Source organism: Trachymyrmex cornetzi, unplaced genomic scaffold, assembly GCF_001594075.2.
Source record: "Trachymyrmex cornetzi isolate Tcor2-1 unplaced genomic scaffold, Tcor1.1 scaffold156, whole genome shotgun sequence".
NCBI lineage: Eukaryota > Metazoa > Arthropoda > Insecta > Hymenoptera > Formicidae > Trachymyrmex > Trachymyrmex cornetzi.
Window position 1 is genome coordinate 2433131 of NW_017296157.1, and position 7352 is coordinate 2440482.

The following is a 7352-nucleotide window of genomic DNA, read 5'->3' on the forward strand; positions in this document are numbered from 1 at the left end:
ATAGTTATGTCGTATATCCGTTATCGATAACGCGACAGGGAAACTGAACGGAGACTCGAGTACTCGACGACAGCCGGTGGGGGTGAGAGCGGCAATTCTTTCGGCCGCGAGCTCGCTGAACTCGTGTCTCGCGCTTCGGTTATTACACCGAGGGTCGTCCTCGCTCCCTCACGGGTTGATCGATGCGCGCACCGGCGCCGCTGACAACGCCGTCGTTACGACGGCGAGTGTCTGTCCATTCTATCGGGAGCGACGAACGCCGAACGCACGCCAAAGGGGGAGAATATAATCCGACTGTTCCGACTCGGAGTCGCGTCGCGTCACAGACTCAACAGTCTCAAGCGCGCCGCTGCTCCGCCCGATGATCCATCTCGCGCGGCGCGGCGCGGCGCGGGGGAGAGTCGAGAGCGCGCGCGATCTACGATCGAAGTGTGGTAGCGATGGTGGTGGGGAACAGAACGACGAGGGAGGGCGAGCGATCGATGTTTATCGCCGCGAATGTCACTCGAAACGAGCCGGGGGAACGACCGTTATTCTCTGGTTTACTCTCCTCTCTCGCGGGACATCAACCCGGACGGCCGCGGACGCTCATTGCTCGTCAAGAGTGTCACTCCGTTTTTTAGATAGCGGTCTACCGCGCGTCCACTGATGTTGTTCCCTCGGCCACCCGCCGGACCGGTCGCCGGCGCCGGTCGTTCTCGCGAACGAAAACAGAGAGACGTGACGTTCCGCCGACGGCGGGGAGTACGAACGAACGATACCACTGACGCGAAAGCCGATCCGCGACTGACCGCCGGGGTACGCAAGCGCCCGCATATTTAGCGCGCCGTTCAGCGCCACCTGCGTCACCAGGCAGAACTAAACCCATGCCACGTACAGGGTGACCCGTGTATACAATTTTACGAGCCTTCTTTCCTCTAGGAAAACTCCCAAAAACAACGATCACGATAACGTCGAAGTGACGTTAAAATAAATCATGACTGATCGAAAGATTGAGTGATTTTTAATCTGTAAAGGGTGCGGATCTATTTTTGTAATTTTATAGCTTTTTCTTGAGTAGGATTTGTTATAATTTATTATTTTTCATTGGACTTCAAAATGTGACACCCTGTTTGAACGCCATTATAGTGGCTTTCCCATATTGTAAAGGTTAATAATAATAATTTCGATATCATTTTGATCAAAGCTGGGGGTATGTATTTTGAATACTTTTATTTTAAAAACAGTATTTGCCAGATAATTGTATTTTGTATTTTGTATTTCAGTATTAATAACGAAAGATTGAAAGTATTTTAAGTACTAAGATTGTGACAATTAGTCTTAATATTTGAATTACAAAATATAAAAAATTTTCAATTTTTCAATTTTAAATACGAAATACGTAATATGTTCATGTGCTCCGCTGAAATACAAAATACACTTGCATTGCAAAAACTGTTTAAAGTAAAAATGTTTTGAGTAAAAGTGTTTCAAATACGTGCAAATGCATTTCAAATTTTGATGGTTCAGATATCAAACTTTTTGTTGCTTGAGCTTTTATAAATAGCGATAGAATCTTTTTTTGGTCATGTAATCCTTTAAAAAGTTTGACTTTTTTAAGAAATGAGACATATAACATCTAGTTATTTTTGAAAATTTGGAGGATCGAATAAAAAAGTGAAGTCATAATAATTGGTAGATCAAAATACCGGATATAATATGGCGGATCTAAGAAATAAAATATTATCAAAAAATTATGATGAAATTGTTTATTATGTAGTTTTGAAAAGAAAACTATTTCGAAACAAGTACAATTAGATGTGAAATGCTATATAAAAATAAAAAATTGTTACACTATGTTAAATACTACTATAAATAATATTATAATTAATGTTTTATCAATAAAATTGGTTACTTATTAGCAACAGACATATACTAGTAAAAGCTATTAGAAAAAATGCAAATGTTTACCTCGATTATAAATATCATTCAATACACACTTCTTTATCAATAATTAGATATTTTTTTATCTAAAGATTTGAAAATTACTCTCAACAATAACATGTGAGAAATAGTTTTCTTTAAAATCTAGTTCTAATTCAAGTTCTAGTTGAATCGAAAATAGCTTAATATTTACTAAATAATTTTTTTAAAGATGGTACACACGTACACACATACAATGTGTGCGTACGTGCGTGTGGGTATGTGTGTACGCGTGTATGCGTGTGTGTGTGTACATATATATGTATATATACACACTACTAGACTTTAAGGATAAGATTCGTCGGCTATCTCGGAATGAATGGAGTTCTGCCACTGAACCCCAGAAAATAAAAAACAAACTCCCTTATTCTTTTAAGTTGAAAGTACCTTTTTCGAAGGTAAATCGAGTTTTCCCAGTCTGCATGTAAATTATTAGGCGAAGATAGTCGGAAAGAAGATATTTTACAAGATTTTTATATTTTATTTCAACACTTTCTAACAAAGAAATATAAAATGTCTCGTGAAAAAATATTCTCTCCGATTCTTCAGTATACTTATTTAAACATAGACTGACGAAACAAATCGGTTTCTGTCGTTTCTGGCACGTTTCGAAAATAGTTCTAGCAATTAAATAGGAATCCGCGATAAAATACAGGATGTCAGACTTCATATTGTATGGAGAAGAAATAGCATCATTTTATTCAGTCTCGATTTGAATCATAATATTTCTTCGACACTCTAAGGCGTTATTCCCAGGCAGAATTCCCAAGAAAACGTCTCATTTAATGTTATTACCTAATCTATTATTAAAAAGATAAAGCTCTGCATGAAACTTTATTGACATTTCGCTCCCTCCATTTCATGAAAATTTCAATGATGGCGCTAAGAAGTAAGAGATAAACGTGTTCCACGAATTGAGATTAGATGAGAAGGGGAAGTTAGATTCGAGTTCGTAAATAAATCACTGTTTGATAGTCGATAATCGTCAGACTTATTATCGAGACGATAAGTTGAATGACGGATTTACCTCACACCGATCACTGACGATACGCGTTCGTGTGCATTCCGTGGTGTGCATCCAACGACGACTATCATCTATGAGATCGAGAGGCATAGTTCGGAAATTCGATTCTACTGCTGTCTTCTCCTCTCGGGACACCCTGGACCCGCCGCCAACAGATTTCCCCGTGAGCGCCACGCGGCTCTTCGGCGTCGCGCTCGGCCATCTTCGGTTTCGCTCCCCTGTGATCGCGGCGACTCCTCGATGAGAACGGGACTCAGGATCGTGCTTAGACACGCGCGAATCCCTGCCGAACGGCTGATGTGATCCACACAGACTTAAGCCCGTATCACACTGGAGATCGAGGAGTATAAATTGAAGAATAGAATTCAACCAATTTGAACGAAATGGATTAAAATTAAGATTATCTGATCGGTTGAACTCTAATTCGCAATCATCGATCTCTAATGCGTAGTGTGACATGGACTTTAGGATATAAATATATTAAATTTATCATATATATGTTATAAATATTTATAATATATATAATATATATTTAATATATAATATTTATATTTAATATACATTTTATTTGTACAGTTAATTTTAAATTTCCCTTTTTGATGGCGATAGCTCACTCCAGACATGCTAGAAAAGAATTATATCATATGGCAAAATTGTTTATTTTCAAAGAAGGAAACTTAGCATTCCCAATATTTTCTAATCTTTGTTCAACATTATTATAATGTAGTATAACATTATATTATAATAAAAGTCTGTAGGAGTAGATCTCGCTTCTAGCAAGTAGTTTAATTAGTTTCCCTAATCGGATATTCTCGCGGGAACTATCCAACTTCGTCAATGGATAGGTCGCTCGTGATCGGAATACGACAAAGATTTGAATTCAGGATTTTAAAATATTAGAATAGATACGACAGAAATCAAAATAAATCATTGAACGGATTACTATTATTTAGACGTTTACGTTGGCTTAATTACATTTCGGACAGTTGGTAACTGTCAGATAACAAGATACTTTTAATTCCGCAAACATCGTAGAACCCACCATTGGTGTGCTTCTGATATCAGATAAACATCAAACACATTACGCAAATTATCGAATTATCGAAATTATCTATCATAGCCGAATAAGAGGATAATATTCGACTGATTGATTTTACGAGGATGATTAAAATGGCAACAATATATCGTCGAATGGAGCAAGGAATCGTGCATTTCTTAGAGAAATCTTATATTTATAGCTTGTTTTTTTTTTGGCTGAACTTTCGCACCAGTTCATCTTTCTTCTTCTTCTTTCTTCCTGAGAAAGGGAAAAGGAAGAAAGATGAATTGGTGCAAATTTTAGCCAAAAAGAACAGACCTTGTATCATACTAACGAATGGAAATTGCATCTGCATTTGCGTTTGCGTCTCTTAACTCGTCATGCTGGTCAACAGTTCCTTTCTGATTGGTCAAGAGATTCAGACGCAGACGTAATCTCCAATCGCTAGTGTGATACGGGCATTACGTTTTACAGGTGGAGTATAGCAGAACTATCTGATTCCGTTGCAATTATGCTGTTCTGCGTTGGAATCTCCTGATCTTGCGATGGTCTCCTATTTAACATGAGCACACAATAGACAAAATGTTTATGGAAAACAATTAAGGCTCCTGTTCACCATTGCCATCTCAGATTGTAACGTCAGAGAAAACATAGAATAAAAATTCTTGCAAATTATATTTAAATAGAAATATTTTTCACTAAAACAATATTTGCAGTCGAAAAAATATAAACTTATAAGTTATAAAGCATACTAAAAATTATCTTTTTATTTTCAGAAGATATTAAATTATGTTTATTTCTAATTTCTATATATTATTATTAATTCGATAGTGTGAACATAGCTTATCATTTTTGGTTATACATCATTCATTTCCAGATATATGGGTTATTTATTAATTAATAAAAGACAAACAGAAAAACCCCGATAGATAAATTATGAGAACATTGCATATAATGGTATTATGAACTGATGACAATTTTGCAATAATTGCACTAATAAGATGATTCGCTATAATTCAATAGTTTTGTCAAAATAAAATTTTTTAATAATATTTGTCTAAAATTGAATAAATCTAATTTGAGATATCAATACTTTGTAATTTGTATATTGAAAAAACAAATGAGAACACGTTATTTTCAAATGCTCAAATGAACATTTTCGGAAGATCGAATTATACATGCATTCTAAAAGCCGTTTGACTTAAAAATTTTTAATTTAGCGATGCTAAATGTATAATACCTTATGTTGCAATATTTCTACATTGCATTTTAAGAATAACTGCATTTTTATGGGCATAATCATATTTCTATAAACTACAGCTAAAATATTTTTCTCAATTATTGGACAATTTCTTTCCAAATTTAATTTGGTAAATATGTTACTAAAATGATCATCATATCGTTATTGTTTTGCCAAAATATTATGTCGAAATTAACTGTGCAAACAATTATCAAGACATGTTTTAAAAAAGATCAGAGTTCCTGCATTTGTTTTTGTATAATATGCCCCTATAATTACAGAATACAAATTTTATGTAAAATTTTGTTATATAATTTAATAAACGTTGTCCTACCGGGAAAAAGAGAAAGAGTATAAAAGCCAAGATGTTTTATGCATAAATAATTTTATAAGTTTGTATCCTACAGTAATAACGTTTCAACTTTATCATCCTTAATATTTCAAATTTTAAAATTAGAAAGGTTACATTATCTGATTTTCCATTAAACGAAATTTAATAACATTAATATGCATATCGCTCACTCTAATCTATTCAATTCTTTCCAAATGATCCTGTATAAGCTTTTATCATTTGAAAGAATTCGAATTGACTAGCGAACGATATGCAAGTGATAATATTATTGAATTAATGAGAAATGAGATAATGTAACCTCATTTAATTTTAAAATTTGAAAAAATGAAGATGACCTAATAATAAGGTCGAAACGTTTGTTATTACTGCAAGATACAAATTTATAAAGTTATTTACGCATAAGACATCTAGCGTTGGTTTTTATGCTGATCATCCATTATTATTATTATTGATTTAATCATAAAACCTTTGTCTATTATAAAAAGGAGAGATTTTGATATATTTTACGAGTCAGTTCGATTTCTAGTGCGATTACCAGTGCTGTTTTATTGAAATAATATATATTTCCGTATATATATATATATTATTGTATCTTACAAGAATTTTTAGTGTAGTTTTTTGTTTTTGACGTTATCGTTTCAAATAGTAATGATGAGTAAACACAGGAGCCTTAAAATTGTGTCATACTCACGTGCGATTACGTACATATTGTTACAAATTTTCCAGTCGATAGTCGTTCGATACATTAGACCTGTTTTTTAAAATTTCTTTTTTTATTTTTCTAAATTTCTTGTAATAATTCATTTTCCTCATTTTCTTTTCGCGTTGGGGAGATAAAGTGAAAAGATGAACCGTGCAAGAAGTTCAGCTACAAAGAACAAACCTTTGTCTATCGTGTGTTGTTGCCCTTATTGCCGCGGGGTTCGCGAGACTCGTAGAGCCAGCTCTGGTTCCAGACCGGCTCTTTCAACATCGGGCGTCTAAGCGGCTCACCGGCGCGGCGGCCGGGCGATGTCCATCGACAACACGATTACGAACCACATGTACTCTATGGGTTTCATTTAAAGCTCGTGAGCATTATTTCATCCTTGTTGCTTGTCAAATATTAAACAAGGATACATGAATATAGTCAGGAGGAGGCATGGGATGCCCATCACTCCTCTAAATCTTAAAGAAGAACAAGAATAATTAATATTAAATACAGTATCTTTTAAGATCGTATATCTTATCGTGATGTGAATACACAACAGATCGGAAATAAAGGCGCTAAACGGTCAAGCTGGATCTTTAATGCTTAAATAATTCGTGTATACATATCCAATCCTGATGCAAACTGCCGAATTTATTTTCAGTTTTGAAACGCAATCCTAACAAAATTAGAGCAGTAATATCACAAATTAAAAATAATTAAAACTACTTAAACAGATTAATGCTTAATGAGCTGTATTCACAAGAAATAAATTTTGGGAAAGAAAAAAGATTTGGTGGAAGTTACACAATTTAAAGAGAAAAATTAAGTAAATTAATAAATTAGTGTAAATATGTGTGATTTTCAATTTTTTTCAATCTGCTGGTAATTAATTAAAAATAATAGTATAAAACAAAAGTTTAATAATTTATACTCGACCCTACTCCCCCTCCCTCTTCCTCTCCCCCGAATTCAAAATTAAATCTGTAATTTCGCCCTCCACCCTCCTAAAGAAAATCTGGCTACGCCCATGTAAAGATGAAATAA